At 37.0% G+C, this 17,290-nt stretch overlaps 1 protein-coding gene across 1 annotated transcript in view; it reads right to left on the bottom strand.

The window, feature by feature from the left end:
• Positions 1–14,153, bottom strand: part of BICC1 (BicC family RNA binding protein 1) — a 73,940-nt gene extending 59,787 nt beyond the window's left edge. The window contains exon 1 of the mRNA XM_009290498.1: positions 14,111–14,153. The gene's annotated coding sequence lies outside the window, so the exon portion shown is untranslated. The remainder of the gene's footprint in view (positions 1–14,110) is intronic.
• Between the last annotated feature and the right edge of the window lie 3,137 nt (positions 14,154–17,290).

Genomic DNA, 17,290 nt, shown 5'->3' with positions numbered 1-17,290 from the left:
AACAGCACCTCTACTTAGGCTTCCCTTCTTTTCACGTAAAATAAGTGATAGGGTTTATACTAATCAGTACTCTCCTCACCTTGAAGGATCAACTGACCGAAAGAAGGAGCAGGCCCATTTGGCAGCAAGATTTAATCACACAGTAAATAATCTCATGCTGCTGTTTCTCAAAATGCTGGAAACCCTAAGAAATAATTTATCTGCATCTTCCCTTCCTCTCCTTTCCCCAAGAGAAACTGTGGTGTTTACATAGCCAAACTATGTAAGCTATTCTCAGTGGAGAACATACAGAAGATGACACAAGATACTGGAAGATACCAACAAAACAAATAAGACTGTGCCCTGACCCTGAAAAAACTGGCTCTAGTTGCAAATCATTGGGCCTTCATGGAAAAAAACCCTCTAGCTGTAAGGCAGCTGGAGGAAAAGCTTTTGGCTTCCTTGTATTCCAGTTTGAAAAATGTATAGTTTAAGTACTTCAGGGAGTTTTTACATTAAGACAGTAAGAAGTTATTTTTCCTTACATTGTAATTTTTGTTTAGCTGATTTTAGATGGAAACTGGAATGTCCTGAATGCAAAAAAAACAACCAACCAAAACTCCCCAAAAGCCCCCGAGCATTTAAGAATTCAAAGGAACTATTTTACAGGCAGTAGATGAAAAAGAACAACCTATCAAAAAGACCTTTCTTCATTTAAAACAGACACATTAAATGACAGTAGTATTCTTTATAGTTAGTGTTGTTACAAAGTTATCTATTCTGATCTTCCCACCTTTGGGATTCGTGCATCTTGGCCATTTCTGTCTCAGTTCTTATTCACGATGAAAGGGAAAAAAAAGAGTAGGAGAGGAACCTACATCTGCCAGTGGGTTTCTGCAATTGGTTTTCTCAACTTTAGCTCAACGAGCTCATTCCAACTGAAATGACAAAAGTAACTCTTAAAACTGCAAGCGTAATTGCCAAAAAAAGCCAGCTTGCTATTTCATCAATGGAAAAACCCTGTCTCAGTGTGAGGAATTAGCTTCCTCAGTTTAAGTTTGCTTAATACAATAGAAGATATATACACCGTTTTAACATGTAGAGTACTCAGACAATGAATAAGCATAGATGTTAAAAACCACGTAAACACATTTAAATTATATTTTTAGAACAGATACCTGTTTATCTTAATCTATATTTAAGAATTTTTTTTTTAAATAAACAATACTAGGTCTTGTAGATACCCTGAATTTTTCATGCTATTAAAACCCCTAGAAAGCAATGAAATTGTATGCCCACTGGTGTTTCTATTTATGTGTCCATGTCATGTTTTGAACAGCTGAGTTTTTGTGTTCGAAGAGTTTTCCTAGGTTTTCCTCTGTGCAGGTTAAAAACAAACAGAAACACCTAGGTTTAGATCAACTAATCAACGGCACTAGACATTTAAACATATGAAGGACTGCAGCGGTAGTTTATTTTCAACTATCAAACAATGCAAATCTTCAGAGAGCACCTAACTTCTTTGCCACTTGGAATATTTCAGAGATTACACTCCATTTCATGTAAGCAGACTGCAAATCCTGTCCAAGTGTCTGATGACAAATACTCAAAGCTGAACATCCTGCATTAAATATTTAGCTTAAAAAAAACCAACACACCACCAATAAAATCCAGAATACACTGTAAGCAAGGACCTAAAATTTCAGTAAGTGGAGACAACGCAAGCAACTAACCTCCATTTTAATTCGGCATCAAGAAATAAGTTTCAAAAATCCTTTCCCTAACAAGGGGAACTACCTCTTGCATTCTCAAGGCTGGAGGCAAAGTTACTTCTTACAAAAGTTGACTGTAAAAATGGCTGAAGCAGACCAGTTCGGTAAATTATACAAAAGAAAATTAAGCTGTATAACTACAGGTGATCATATCCATGAAAATAAAAATCATTCTTGTCTTTGAGGCAGAATAAAACACAGAGGTGGATGAGCAGCAGGGGAGGGAACCAAGCAGTGATTCTTCTAACTTAATTAACCCTTCTAAATGTGATCCAGTTCCCTCTGGGGTAACTGGGGGCAGGTCTTTCTCCTTCAGCAAGTTAAGTGACAAAGCAAAAAAAAACCACACACCAAAAAGACACTATAGGGAAAAAATTATATCCTTCCATATCTTGGTTTTTACTCAGAAACTGCCTCTACGTGCAGACCAAAAAAAATTACCACAAAGCATACAATCAAGACAGGGCCCAAATTATATTCTGAATTATCTTTAGTCACTCTTCATGTCGTTCTCAACCCTGCGTTTACACATCTCACAGAAAGAGCATTTCTTAGTATAAAATCATCTTCCAGCAAGACAAACAGGTATGATCAAATAAGCTGCGATTTTTCCAAGCAGTACGAAGTTTAAAATTTAAAAAAAAGTTTGATGCAATGCTAATGTAACAAGTCAAGGGAAAAAGCAAATGGGGAAAGAGGGGGAAACTACTGTGAATTAGAAAAAGAACAAAAATGCAATGAAGTATGAGACAAAATATAGATGGCTGAGCTGCATCAGCAGCCCCTCCCCCCCCCCAAAAAAAATTTGCAAGGATCAAGTTCTGCATCAAGCAGACATTGGGGAGAGAATAGAAATGCAGAGTAGACTCTGTTCATTTATATTTCGTGAGCACACCTCAGAGCAGCAAGTATAAGGGCACCTCTAGAGAATTATTATTGGCAACATGACCATCTAGAACTTCAGAGCCAATTGCATCTGCAAGTTCAAGATGGCTCCTAATCTCTATTTTGAGAAAACATCAATAAATATCCCTTTCTCCACTGACATAAGAACTATGAAGTGCTTGGAGCCAGAAGCAACCCCCAACATGTATTACTAAGAAACAAGTGCTTCCCAGTGTAAATGTGTACAATTAAAAATTGCTGCAGAGGAGAAAATCCCATGTGTGAGGTTAGGACGAGGACAGAGAGGATTAGAAAAAGTATTATTTACATAAAGGTCATGCTAATAGAAATTCTGTAAGTAGGCATTTGGCAATCTTGTTTTGAAGTTGGATCTCTATCAGGTTAAAGAAAACACAGCAATTCTTTATGGATTACCACAGATTGATAAATTTATGGAGGATAACTCATACCCAAGAAATATTTCATACACAGCTGCTGAAGGACAGGTGACTCATTGTTTTGTTACATCACTGTATCCATCCCCATTTTTAATTGGACTGTTTTCTGAGAACCATTTTTCCACGATCCTCAAGAAAATTTGTTCCATCAATTTTACAGAAGACAAAAAATGAAAGTTACTGTGCAAGATAGCATAGAAAAAATGAAATCTGGGAACACCAATGGTAAAATAAAAAGTAGTACCATGGTAATGGCCTTTCAAAACTTGACAAATATGTTTCTCCATAAACATGGAGTATTAATGGGAAGATAGTTTTACTGTCATAAAAACTAACACTCTTTTTGCAGATCCAAAACAGTCAAGCAGTTGCTGTTGTGGGTGCAGAAAGCAAGCCGAGCATTATGTTGATATTCTACTAAGCTCTGCAGGTAGAAAGAAAGATTCCTGCCATCAACACCCACCCTGACTTCTCCCAGCACAACTGATTCCTGAACCCTACCACATATCTTTTTGCTCTTCTACAGGTACATTTTAATTGCTTAATTATTCACAGGGAGCACACTGTTTAAAGGATAAAATGGAAAATACTTAAGCAGTGAGGTTAAAACACAATGCTGGTTGAATAACCTTAAGATGAAATAACTGCGAAAGCTTTGTAAGTATGGTTTTGAATGATATAGTGAGCTTTAAAAACAAAGGCTGTAACACGTCAGATTCTTTCAAAACCACTCCAAAGTCAGGTTACTTACAAAAAGGAGACCAAAACATGATGGAACTTTACTAACTGTCATCCATCATCTGATACAGATTTTTAAGCATTTGTTTTTCCAAATATTACCCAAAATATTCTTCAGGATACAAAATTAATTCAGTAGTTAACTGAAAATACTATGAGAGATATCAGAGTGGTCTGATCACATTTATCTTACCACAAGATAAACATCGTCCTCATTTTGTGCCTGTTAATTTTCCTTTACACCTAGAACAATCTTTAAGTAGTGAAATTGGTTAATATAAAACTGACATGTAGTACTGTCTTAATCTCAGCAACATCTGTATAAATGGCTTGTTAGTAGAGACACAAATACTCATTTTAAGACAGATACAGGTCCTTACCCACCATCATTTACAAATGCACAGAAGCTGCATTTAATATCAACACTTTCTGCTAAAATGTCCAGTTTTCATAAATCAAGTGCTCCAACTGCTTCAACTCAAAAAGCCACAAAAAGTGAACAGGCAACTCAACAAGCATTTCTAAATCAAACTGAACATGAAAAGCATAAGCTTGCATTCTGAATACAGCTTTAAGAACCATAATGAAAGCTGGGGCTCTGCACAGAATATTTAAAAGTCTGAAGTTCCCGTTGATCAGCAATTTTATTTTAATTTTTGCAACAAAAATATTTTTCTTCAAAGAAGAAACACACAGACAAAATAAGTTCAACATAAACATGGTGCAAAATCTACTTGTAATTAACAAGGCAAGAGTACCAGGACAAAGGGATTAGTTATCCAATTTACTAACTCTCACAAAAGCCAAAATTCAGTATTGCAGTTAAAAGTTTTTAACTTTCAAATGAGCATTTAATTTTAGAAAATTAAACCATTACATGTGCAATCTAATTCAGTATTAACCAAATGGTGACATGTGACAATTCTAAAATAAGACCTCAGGATGCCTAGTAAAAACACACACACAAATTTTGGCAGTTTCACAGACAAAATGTTCATCTTGCATCTTCTGCTTTCAGAGAAGCTTTATTAAAGTTAGAGTAGTGTGTCTCCCTCAGTATGCATGCATTTAGAGCAGTATAAACAAGTTTACTCTTATAGTTTAATCGAAACATGGAATATCATTTGCATGAAGAAGAAAAAAAGTTTACTCTTATAGTTTAATCGAAACATAGAATATCATTTGCATGAAAAAGAAAAAATATATATATTTCTATATAAGCAGGAGAAGACCTGAGCTGAAGAGTCACAGTAGGCAAGTAAAATTCTACATGGGCTGATCCTTATTTCTTCTTCTAATGGCAAAGTGGTGAAGCAGCAGTATCTGAGAGGATGACTAATCCCTGAACATGAGTTTTGGCAGCAAGAACAGAGCAATGGGTGTAGCTGGAACCAGAAAGAGTATTATATTTAATGGTTTGTTGTTTTTTGGGTTGGGGGGAGGAGAAACCAGGGGAAGAACAAGGATGGGAAGGAAGAACAAGACAAAAAGGAATTGTGTAAAGTTACTCAGGAACTGACAGTGTGAATTCAGCCTCTAAAACTGATGAGGCCAGAGTAAGCACTTGAGATGCCAGAGCCAGAACACATCAATGGTACACCACCAAGGACTACTGGTTTTGGTGAGGAAATACAGGGCACATAAGAAGTTAAAAAAGCAAAGATGACAAAACTTAGCCCAAAGCTAGGTGCAAATATGTAGCTCTTTCGCAAGCCTGGCCTACATTTGGGGTATAGCAATGGATTCCTATCCCAAGCTCTGTTGTAGTTTTTTTTCCCCTAAGGTGGTCCACATATGAAATCCAAAACTAGAATTCACTGTTTATATTACAGCTACTACTCTAAAAAGAAGGCAGTACAGTGCGTCTGACTCCACACTATTCACGCTACCTTTCTGCAGGTAAGGGAGAGGGGCTAATTCTGAGCAGGAGCAGTAGCAGATGGCCCCGAGGCACCCACGTGTTCCAGACTAAAACACTACTTAGAATTTGTAGTTTGTGCTCCTGCGTGGCAGAAAAGCCATCTCCTATGCAGAGTGGTGGCACAGTGAGAATTAAAAGTATAAAACACAGAAAACACTTTAGTAAGTTTGTTCTTAATTTAGATTGCCAATATTAATAGTTTACAAGTAGCTGTAAACTTCTTAGAAATACAGAACAAAACGATGCATAGGGAGGACAAGGATCGAGCCCCAGTTGTGCAAGTTTCTGTACAGGAAGGAGCAGTATGAAAAAAGTGCCTTCCCAAGTCCAAGGACATGAGTGCATGTGTCTCTTGGAAAATCAGGTACCCCTACCCTACAATTTTATATTCCAACTGTCAGAAACCCCAAACATTTTTAGAAAAGTATCTGTATGTGACTACTTGGCTAGTCCTTCTCCCCCACTTTTACCTGTCTTTGAAAAGGGTAATATTTAAATTATTTTAGAGACTATGATATGGGATAACCTGTATGGATAAGGTTCAATACCACCATACTTTTTTTTCATGCTTCCACTGCAAACCATTTGTTTCAATACTGCAGGAATTTGATCTTCACATACTAATTTGTCCATCTTTGTTAAACTGATTTTTACTTTAAGTTAACTTTATTAAATGCCAAAATAACTTTATCCAAAAAAATTAAAGTGTCTCTGAATTTTCCAACTAATCTAGATTCAGGAATAAAAAGGCAACAGAAGGAAAACATGCCTGTTTCCCATTCACATATTTCTACACAGCTTCATGTCAAACTAAGCAAAATATTAACATGCTCTTCTCCAACTTCTCATGACCAATAATTTTGTGGTCTGCATGTACAGACTTTGAGACTTCCACAAACACGCAAGCAGGCTGTTTGTTGTCAAGGACTATATCCTAGCCCAGATTAACTCTAAACAAACTTACCATCTTCACCAGATACTGCTATTCCTAATAACTTTATCAAGTATTAAGGCAAGCATGTGCAGGATGAAGAAATACTGAAGCTAAAATTAGAGGACAAGATTAACATCATAAGCAATGTATTCATTTATTCACAGTTTTGATAAATGGGTATCAGCTGATAATACTTCAAAAAAACTAATTAACCTATTATATGTAAAAGCAATAAAGGCAGCAGCGTAAACAACATCAGCTTTACAACTCAAACTTTCAGGCTATAAATAAAAGCTCTAAATCAGTAAAGAGAGAAATGGGGAAGCTACCTATGTGGATATGGCTTTGGAATTTATATTGTTTCCTTTTCCATTAAGGCATTTTTAGCTTAGAAGGGAAGAGAACACATGCATGCACACACACACTGCATCTTTTTTAACCTTCGCTCTACCTGAAATGAACTGGGAAAGAACATTCTTAAAACAAGGGTCTTGTTTAAGCAAGCAAATATTGCAGTATTGTTGCTGCATCCAAAAACTGCACTAGATGAACCGTCTGCAACAATAACATTTACAGAACTTTGTACTTAATTTACAAATACAGCAAATAAAGTTAAGTGAGAAGAAAACTCTATCAATCAGATACCCTTACGTACGGAGAAACATTAAAGTCCTTCCTTTACTTGACTTGAATGCTTTGTTCACCCTCAATGGAAATATTAATCAAAGGTCACAGGTAATTATTCAGTCATTTATTTAAAATAAAAGTAAGTATAGTCAAAAACGTAAAGGGTTTATCTAAGCATGCAAAAAAAAAAGCTATATCTGTGTATACAGCATTAATGAATTCTACACAAGTAATAGAAAAAAGGGGAAATTTATCTAAGAAAAAAATATTACTTAACAATGAAGCCCCCACAGCACATCGTTAGAAACACCAATATGCAGCCAACTCTCCTCTCCAAAAGCAGAAGCAGCAAGTCTCCTCCCTACAAATCAGGAACCCAGTGTATATTATTAATTTGTATCTTTCTCATACTCACTTCCTCTTTCTTAATTTTTTTTTCCAGAGGAAAAGAAAAGAGTACAAGCATTTCTGAGGACCGAAATCCCTCCTCTGTTTTAAGAGAGGATTTAACTTTCAGAGTGAAAAGGATTAAGCATCTCAATCCAGACTGTGGTGACAAATTGCTCCTTCTCTGTTGCTTTATAATACAAGAGATCTTGCACAAAATGTTAAGTATAGCAATAAGGTGGCATAAAATGGCATTTCATCATCATCAACTAAAACTCTAATTCACTTGGAACTCAGACCGAGCTGCAAGCAGTGATGTAGTCACTCAGTGTAATGCCATGGGATCAAAACCTCCACTGTTTCTGGCCAAGGGAATTATTCACAAGCAACTCAGCAAGGACAGTTGCTGTTTTAAGACTTCTACTTGCAGTGGGCACTTCAAGGATTAGGCCCAGAGAACATTTTTATATTATGGGTAAACTCTCAAGATTGTCCCCGTTATATCAGAAGCAACACAGAAGAAACTAAAGACGAAATAAAAAATTCAAAAACCTTGTAACTACTCCATTCCCTTAACAGAATGATTGCTATACTAGAGACGTGACAAATGCAGTTTTCCACAAGAATGAAGCCTTCCCACCACTTAGCTCTGCCTGAACTAAGCAAAAAGTTAAGTAAGCGTTCTTGATTTACCTTTTTAGAGAAACCGATCCAACCTAAACAGTCTCCTTCTTTCCACTGGGTGTGGTTTTGCCAAAAGGGAGACAAATCTCTCGATCTCAAGATTTCCTGCAAATGTTGACTGCCACTGACGTTCTTTCAACTCTCTAATCCATACCACCCTTTCTGAGCAGTCGCTTCCTCTTCCCAGGAAGCTAAATGAGAGGAAGCACAATGTAAATTAGAAGCGCATGCCAGCATTCCCATCACAGCCTAGCACAGCCGGGCGTTTCAAGCACATTCTGGAAATGCATGGCCTTAATATATCCTTGTCACATGCTATGAGCCAAACTCTACATCAAGAGGTTATTTTAATGCTAATGCAGATACTGATTTCTACCCAGAAAAAGTGGAAGGTGTAGAACCAGTTTCTGCAGTTCAAAACTGCTCCTGTGGTTGAAATAGAGACAAAACCCATGAAATGTATAAATAACCATGAACTCACTATGTCTCACTAGCAAGATAAATAGCCCTGGAAGAAACCGATAACTGGGTGGTTGCCATCAGAAATGGGAGTATAGCCTTAGGGAAACTACAATTACAAATAGGCAGTTCAAGAGAAGTCATGGATGAAGACACATGGAAAGCCCTTCAGAAGTTACTGCTGAGCATGGATAATAATCAGCCTGAGACATCTTAGTCTCAGGTCAATGATTAATATTTTTTATGCCTGAAAATGCCCTAAACCATTCACATTTGAAGCTCTACCTACACGTTTCATGTTCAGAGATTAAAAAGGAAGACCGATCAACTTTCAGCCTGACCTACTGCAGACAGAAAAATAGAAATAAATTTAACTAAAAAAAGTTCTATCAGTATATACTATCTATACTTACAAAAGCATTCATGTATAGATAAACACTGTATCAATACATTCCCACATAAGAATTTTGCAAAAGTTACAAGGTTTGCCCCAGATCAACCTAACAAACATTCTTCAAAGATACAAGTGAAAATACAGGATGTTGCAAAACAAGCTCTTTTACTGTCTTAGATAAACAAGGTGGTCTTGAGGCAGCTTCCTTACTGCCTTTGCTGCCAGAGCCTCCTAAACAACTATAAGGTAATGTACACTCATTAATAACTGCTGCATACAGAAGAGGAATTTAACAGAAAGGTGATTAAAGATGCAATTAGATATACCCATTTTTCACGTCTTCAAATAATTGCAATTTTTTTTGTTTTGTTTTTAAGTCTCTTACTGCTATTGTTTCCAATATGTATACTGGAACAGTAACTCATTTTAAAGGATGGTTTCACCAAATATTACTTCCAAAATGGCCTCAGTATCTTTTAAGGTGCTACTCATTTAACAAAATAAGAAGCTACAGATGAAACATGTTACATGTAAGGACAGGAAGGAAAATGAAAAGAGAAAACCATAGTCTTCCTTTACACTCCTAAGCTCCTAATAATTAACAGAAGAGATTTTGGTACAAAGATGCAACATTTGTCCATTTGCATCTTCACACTTCAAGCATGATTACATCCCTTTCAGGGAAGAAGAGAGTCTGCAATCAAGAGAAGCACAAGCATTTAAACACACATTTTGCCTAAATCCAGTGATATCTTAAAAACCCCCAAGTATCTGCAACTGTGCAAGTGAATATATTCCTACAAAGATCATTTCTCATTGATTAAAAAAAAAAAAAACCCAGCCCAAAACCATAAAACCTAAATAATCTCAAACATTCAGAAACAATAAAACCCACAAGTTACAGCTGGCTGGTAGTATATTGTGCCTTCCACGCAACCAAATTCTGCAAACAAACTGCTGAAAGCCAGCAAAGGAAAAGCTGAGGAGCCCCTTCAGAAATACTCCAAAAGCCCATGACTAACAGACATACACACTGAATTATGCTGAAATGAGCAGCGTACATCTGACCTAGAGTCAAGCACTTGGGCAGAGCACCATGTGTGCATCATTTCCAGTCACTACCTTCTGCACATGCAGTCCCACGTTAGACCAAGAACTCCACCCAACTTCTACTAAACCCACAACCTTCACCTATCGCCCACCATACTGTTGACAGTCCCATGGTAAGGCTAGATGTACACTCTTGCCCTGAGAAATTTCAGAATGAAAGGTTATCATCAGCAGTAAGATTTCCAAGTGTTTAAGAAAAGACTTGATGAGACAAGAACTAAAAGCAAACAGAAATTATGCATTAAATTCCCCTCTGTCCACACAGCTGACCCTCATCTGTTTTGGATTATGAACTCTTCAGGGCAGAGACCCACCACCTTCTTACATTTTATATAAGAGTGCCATGCATATCTATAGTGCTACATAAATTATATGTTCCTTGGAACAATGTCCTGGCTTTGTCTAGGAAGGGCCTTGCTTGCCTATGAGGCGTGAACCAGATGTTATGGAACTCAGTGGAAAAATTTCACCATCAACTGAAAATGGGCTTTGGATCAAGAACAAGTAATAACTTCATATTATGTATTACTCTCACGGAATAAATTAGGACAATAATATATAGAGCAAGGTCCACAAGGATCTTTTACATAAATAGTATGTAACACAACAGCAAACCAATCCATGTTTATTTAAGATTACCTGTCACTGAACTGCAGATCAGAGAGCTCTAGAGAGAAAACTATCACATTATTTACTTATTTCTTGCTAAATTATTAGCAGCTCCCAGTGGTTTTGAAAAATCCACATTAGACTACGTTAGGTTTTCCCCCCTTTGAAGCAGTACTAAAACTTAATATTAGAAATATTAGAAGAAAGTATGCTAAAGTCTTCAGATTTTTTAAAGTGACACTACCAAAAAAACATTTATCTACTTCTCACTTTAATTCAGGAGCAGAGGAAGGGGTACTTCACTTGATCTCCCCCGCCATGACAGGGCAGAAATATTAGCTTAATTTGCCCCTTGCAGCCAAGAACTGGGGCTTATTCTTTAACTCCACCAGCAACTGTAGAACATGTGCTTGTTGCTGCTAAAATGCTCAGTGAAATAATGCATTTTGACATTTAAATTCTTATTATTAAACTTCATAAGTTAAAAGTTGATAGGACCAGTTCACATCCACTGAGCATCTGCTTGATTATGAAAATCCAAGAAAGTAATACTGCTTGCTCACGTTTGAAGACCAGTAAAAGACCACTTGATTATGAAAATCCAAGAAAGTAATACTGCTTGCTCACATGTTTGAAGACCAGTAAAAAGACCACTTAGCACCAAAACCTTATATTAAGTTAACTGTCTTTAAAAGCATGACAGATTCATTAGAGCATACTACATGTAGCTTAACAATCCAGGCCAAGTCCCTGATTTCGAGCCTGGCTCAGAGAGCGTATGAGCAACTTCTGTTCCTCCTGAGGGCAAGTTAATAAAGAACTGAGTGCTGTCCCCCATTGACCAGCCACCAAGCAAGACCCAGCAGCCACTTACAGAGCCACCTGCAAGAAATCAGCATTGTCTCACTCCCTCCAGTACCGTCCTCCTCTCTCCTCCCTCTTGGTCTGCATGTCTTGACATATAGAATCACCTTCTTGAATCTTTGCCTTGTTACTTCTATCATTTCAGCATTCATATGAAAACTTCTTTCACCTCACACACCCCTTCCACCCAACCATAACTTCAGCACATTGAGGGTAGAGTTTGTCAGAAAATACTATACATGGCATTATTTATGCAAATTACACCCACAGTTCTTGACGTGCCTCTTAAATGATGCGCTTCCCCTTCCCATTCCACTCAAAAGCCTGCCAATAATGCCCTGAAGAAAGTCTCATTTTCAAAACTATTAAAAAAATGCATTTACTATTGCTTCGAATTCATATTAAGTTTCTGAAAGTATCTTGCCACCTTAGTTTGCAATGTGTTTCTAATGCTGCAAATCACTTTCTTCCTCACTACACAACCTGGAACACATGAAAAGAGTCTTCATTTTACCTCCAGAAACTCTGCCTTATTCATTTCACATGAGAAAGGAAAAAGCTTAACCCTGATTAAAGGAAATTGCACAGACAGAGACGGTGAGTAAGCTATGAGCAACTGTCCAAAGATTTTTTTGAACAAAAGAAAACTCGCAAAGAAGATCGTTTCCATCTGTTTTTATTAGCTGTAGTATCATGTGTAGGCACTTAGAAGCTTCAGTAATCTAAACTATAGAGTTGATGAGACTGTAAGAAGAATGCCAGTCATAATGAAGCAGCTTTAACCTATTGCAGCATCCACACTGTGCCTATATAATTATGCATGTATATGACAATATATTAATGCCAAAATAGCCACTACATCCATTATCAGTATGGATAAGTAGCGTACTCTTATTCACATACTTGAAGTGCTAGCACATTTCGCTTTCCTATTAAATTCAAAACAGCATTTTTTGCTATTACACTAATAACTACATAATTGTAAGGTACATCATATCTACAGTAAATAATCGAGTATCCAAATACGTATGTCAAATATATAAGCCACTCAGTCCCACAGAGGAAATATTTTGTCTACAGCTTCAAGAATTATGACGAGATTTATACAAGTGTGAGAAAACACTGTGTTGTAAAATGAATGATGTGTAGAATGAATTACATGCTACTATGGCTTAGCTTTGTTGCAGCAAGTAAAAAACACCCATGCATTTTGATAAAATCCTAAGGAAGAATTTTTGACACATTCTCCTCTGTGCACACTAATATTAGACAGTTAAGCACAAGCACCACATTCAGAAAAGTAACTTTCATTGTCAAGAGCAACATAATCTGAAAACTCCCATAAAATACTTTCTAAAACAAACATTTTGGCAGTATACATGCTCCTCCCCACCAGCCTTCATCAAAGCATCTGACAACTACGTGCAGGATAAAGTATTCTTTCACATCTAAAAAGAGACCTTTTACAAGTATCGCTTATAAATATGAAGAAAACATGGAAAATACGGCAAAGTACTTGCTTAACAGACAACCAGTCAAAAAGGAGTTTCAAGGCATTTCAGTATACAGCATGAAAATTTACACTGTCTTCTCTATAGTACAGCAAAACAGCTCATCATTTTCATTAGCATTCTATAAGCAGTCATTAACATAACTCCTAAATAATATTTTATACACTATTCTTGAAAAAAATATTGCTTTGCAAAAGTAATTTCAAAGTCATTACTCTTGACCATGTTTCTCTTTGTAGTTTAGTTGCTGCAGGACTATTTTTTCCAGTCCTTCCGTGCCTCTGTCTAACCACAAACTTTATTGAATCACTCTGTGGATGGTGCATTTCTTTCTTAAAAGGCCTTTGCATTTCTCAACCAAATATTTATGCTTTCAACAATATCACAATAAGTTTCATGTTAGTTTTTCAATAACAGGATGTAGCATTTATCCATTGACATAAAAACCTTAAGACCACCTCACAACATCTTTTGGATGAAGCCCCTGCTACTAAGCAAAATAAACTTTCATAATGCGTATTTTGACATTTTCCGTTAAAGAATAATTAAGTTTTGTGCATGAATGACAGTAGCACACACAAAAGAACATATTTCTCATCACATTCCATGCACAGCTGATGGTTAGTAGACACATTAAATGACAAAAACATTTTTAAAAGATTTGATCAACATAGTGGAAACTGCACACTACGCTTAATTAGTTGATCTCATGAATGAGCAATGGGCCTAATTTTTCCTCTAGTCAATTGATGTTGTAGAATTAAAATATCTTTCTTACCTTCTGAAAAAAGTCTTCCCCACTTTTCCCTTTGCCCTCTGCAGCAGCTGTAAAACAAAAGCAGGATCTGGTTACTAAATATACATAGGAGAAAATTTACAGGTTTACGTATAGAAATTATCAATGAGTACATGCTACTGTGAAATTATAACTCCAGGTAGTTTTTCCTCATGCAATAAACATTTGTCAACAACTGACTAATACCCAGAACAACCTTTTGCAAGTCACTTGCTAAGGATGGAGTCCAAGCAGATGTTTGTATTTGCACACTACAGCTATAATATACTGATACATATTTTAGTTACAAAGTAAATATGGTCGCGTAAATCTAATGATTTATTCACACCGCATACTTTGCCATGTAATTCTACCAAACATTCAAAGCAGCTGAAAAACAAAAGGCAACCCTATATACTTCCATTAGAAATGGTGCCATTGTACAAACCAGAGGCATGAGCACATTTGAACATTTGAGAACGACGTTCAAGAAAGATGACTTGAAGCTAAAAGCGGCACTGAACGTGGCTACTGGTAGGGCTTGGCAACCGTGGGCAAAGAAGCACTTGTTAAGCTGGGAAAAACTAAGAGATCTTCACCCTCTTAGCCTAGGAAATCAAAGTCTGAAAGGTAAAAATCTTGACTTTATGAAGAGAAACACCATCAGAAAACACTCTTCACACCAACCCTATTTGGAGGAGAAGGGACAACGGAGAACACCACCCTCCTCCCCACATCCAACACACACCTCTTGCGGTGCCAACTGACCCAGTGCAAGGGGCTAAGCATAGGGTGGGTCCCAGGACCTCAGCTTCAGAGAGGATGAGCAGGGAGAACAGGCATCGCCAGAGGAACACGTGCCAGCACACTGAAATGCTCCCTGTACTCTAGGGCTGTACTGGTCACACTGGGACATTTGTATTTACATAAAAGGAAATGCTGACAAAAGGAAGAGTGAATAATAACTAAACACACGTAGGCTGTAAACAAAGTATAGAGCCTTCAGAGTACTTTTCAAAAACAGTGTGGACAACACCCAATGGCAGAACAAAACATCATTGTAGAACACAGCTTGGAAGCTTACAAGAAGTGATCATATAATTCAGTGATTTCAAGAGCGAGACCTGGATTAGGGCCTGGATTATCTCCCACATGTATTTAAACCCATAACTGTATATTTAATGTAACTGATTGCACTTAAAATGATACAACTGCATATAGCTTATGTTGTAGCTTATCTCTATTGCAACCTTAGACCTAGCAACCAATTCAAAACACAGTAGGTCAAGCTAATTATGAAGAGGATAATTTCCTTTTTCCTGGAGAAAGGGATGCCTCCAAATGGAACTCCAAGTGCAAAAAAAGTTTCCTGAATGGTACTGGATTGCTGAAGAAACTCATTGTCATTGTGATTTTTCTGTATTTCTCATGTACAAGACAAACCTCTAGCTCACCCCATCACCCTGGCTTCAAAACTGTTTCAGGTACTTATTTCTCCCCACTCTTCCGATTACACAAGCAATCCCAAACCCTTAAGTTAACATTAATTCAGCTAATGCAATGTAAGAACAAACGCAACCGAGCAGATACAGGCTAGGGGCATGAGACGACTTTTTCTACCCCAGAGGAAGCAATGCCACCACATTTGAAATAGGCTTTTCAAAATATCAATAGCAACACTTAAATACCATGAAGAAAGTGTACACTACCAAGTTTTATCTAATACAGTTCAAGAAGTTCATGTTATTTAACCCAAGTGTAGTCAGAGCAGAGGCAGTGAATGAAGCCTGGCAAGCAGTTTTCAATTGCTGCAGAGCAATTCCAGACTCCAGAACTCCACAAGTCTGAGAAGAAAACAAAGCCCTCCTCACCCTCAAAACCCACAAGTGCATCTAAGAGAAGAGTAAACTGGTGGAAGTTTCACCAGAACAAGGTTTTCTGGAAGCACAGAAAACAATTGGGGAAGATTTCCATTTTTCAGATTTACAAGCTACAGATACCAGCAGAAAAAAACAACTTTCTTTTGACAGCAGCCACTTCACATATGCATGTTGTTTTACAAGTTTTCCATTAACTCAGGAATAGCTATGAAACACTTTTGGGAAATGAGTACCACCACACTATTTCAAGTGAAACATGGGACCAACGTGCTTTTAATCAGAGGGTACAGGAGATAAATTGGACATGAGAACATGACAGATTGAGGCTGCAGTTGCAGTTTTGAGAATAGACAGATTTTGTTCCAGCTGCAAATACACGACTTCTAAACTGAATACGAACAAGAGGTGGCTTAGATAATAGCAGTGATGCTCTGCAGGCATTTAAACAGAACGCTGACAAAGCAAATTCCAAGCTTTTTATTGTAGGTTTATTTTTAAGCTGAATCATTCTGGTGACCTGATTTACAGCTTGGCCCCACCAACAACTGTATGGCACAACAGATGGACTCCAACAAGCATGAAGTAAGGAAGAGGGAATGAGAACATCCTAAACTGGGTTCACAGAAAAAACAGTATAGGGAATAGTGAAGTTGGAGCAAATGGCACTTTAAAAACATCTTTAGTTAATAATCAGTGGTTTTAGTTGTTACACCATACTATAAAGATACGGTGTTTCATTATAGCTTTTCAGCACGTAAGATATGTTTTATGATAATCCATTTGTCAGGTCTCACGATATCTATGAAAAGGCAGGGAAGACTGTATGGTGTTTTTTGGAAAAGACACTGAAGTTTAAGGTCTCTACACCTTAAATCAATTCTTCACATGATTAAAAACATATTGCAATATATTAGTATTTTGTCACTTTGTGTCCATGATGCAGCACTATTTAATCCATGAAGAGGTATGCCTCTGATCATTTTTCATATAAAATAGTTTTTGTATATTAAGGTGATCTAGTCATTACCATCTCCATCATGCGCTGAATTAAAAAAAAAAAAGATGCTCAGAATTGTGGCTTAAAGTACTCAGTTACACTTGGGATGGTATCTTTCACTATAAAAGAAAAAAATGCCTAAAACTTTGAAGACAAACTATGTGAAGCCATATATTATGTTTCCTTTTAAGTTAGCTATTCTCCAGCTATTTCCTCCTTTTGTCCTACTCCTCTTGATTAGCTATTCTCCAGCTATTTCCTCCTTTTGTCCTACCTCCTCTTGATATAACTCTTTGTACCAGTTAT

Source organism: Aptenodytes forsteri, unplaced genomic scaffold, assembly GCF_000699145.1.
Source record: "Aptenodytes forsteri isolate BGI_AS27 unplaced genomic scaffold, ASM69914v1 Scaffold349, whole genome shotgun sequence".
Classification (NCBI taxonomy): domain Eukaryota; kingdom Metazoa; phylum Chordata; class Aves; order Sphenisciformes; family Spheniscidae; genus Aptenodytes; species Aptenodytes forsteri.
The sequence above is the reverse complement of the archived record's forward strand: the minus strand, read 5'-3'. Positions and strand labels throughout refer to the sequence as shown.